Source organism: Octopus bimaculoides, chromosome Z (assembly GCF_046866305.1).
Source record: "Octopus bimaculoides isolate indiv1 chromosome Z, ASM4686630v1, whole genome shotgun sequence".
Classification (NCBI taxonomy): Eukaryota; Metazoa; Mollusca; class Cephalopoda; order Octopoda; family Octopodidae; genus Octopus; species Octopus bimaculoides.
In genome coordinates, this window is record NC_142944.1 from 52,574,960 (window position 1) to 52,575,691 (window position 732).

The window sequence follows — 732 nt, forward strand, 5'->3', positions numbered from 1 at the left end:
AATATTGCAAAATTCCGGTTTCTTTTGGGTACGCCCTCGTGTATATGTAATATGTGCATATATATATTTTATATATGCGCAAAATGTATTGGCCAGCGTTCTGTACTTCCTAAGTCGTCTTATTGTTTTAAATGTTAAGTAAATATTTAAAATCATGTATGTAGAAGAATAACGGCTTTCTTGTGCATTAAATAATAATTGCACACCATTCTTAACTGAATTTATTTGTTACGTTAGCAATATTTCCTACTAATTTTTCTGATGACCTTTTCAAAACATAGATAAATTTGTCTATACTTTGTTTTAATTTATATTTTTTTAATTCCTCAAATGATGAGCTGTCACACGCATCATCTGAAGACATTTTCCTTCAACCTCTGTTATAATGACTTCCTACACTGGTAATATTGTAGATAATGGTTATAAAATTTAGTGAAAATAATTGTTAAATTTAAGGCTATAAAGAGCAAATAAAACAACAGTTGACTGCATAATTGCATATGTTTATGAACCAATCAGAAGAAGAAAAATAAACTGTTGGTCGCATTCTCGTCTCAGATATTATTAAATGATGTCAGTATATAATATATAAAGAGAGAAAGAGAGAGAGAGAGAGAGAGAGAGGGAGAGAGAGAGAGAGGGAGAGAGAGAAAGAGAGAGAGAGAGAGAAAGAGAAAGGAGAGGAAATGAATGAATAAATATATAAATAAATGGATAAATAAATAAACAAGT

At 29.8% G+C, this 732-nt stretch overlaps 1 protein-coding gene across 1 annotated transcript in view; it reads left to right on the forward strand.

The window, feature by feature from the left end:
• The first annotated feature begins 666 nt into the window (after positions 1 to 666).
• Positions 667 to 732, forward strand: part of LOC106875184 (noelin-2) — a 40,191-nt gene continuing 40,125 nt past the window's right edge. The window contains exon 1 of the mRNA XM_014923221.3: positions 667 to 732. This exon is cut by the window's right edge and continues 892 nt beyond it. The gene's annotated coding sequence lies outside the window, so the exon portion shown is untranslated.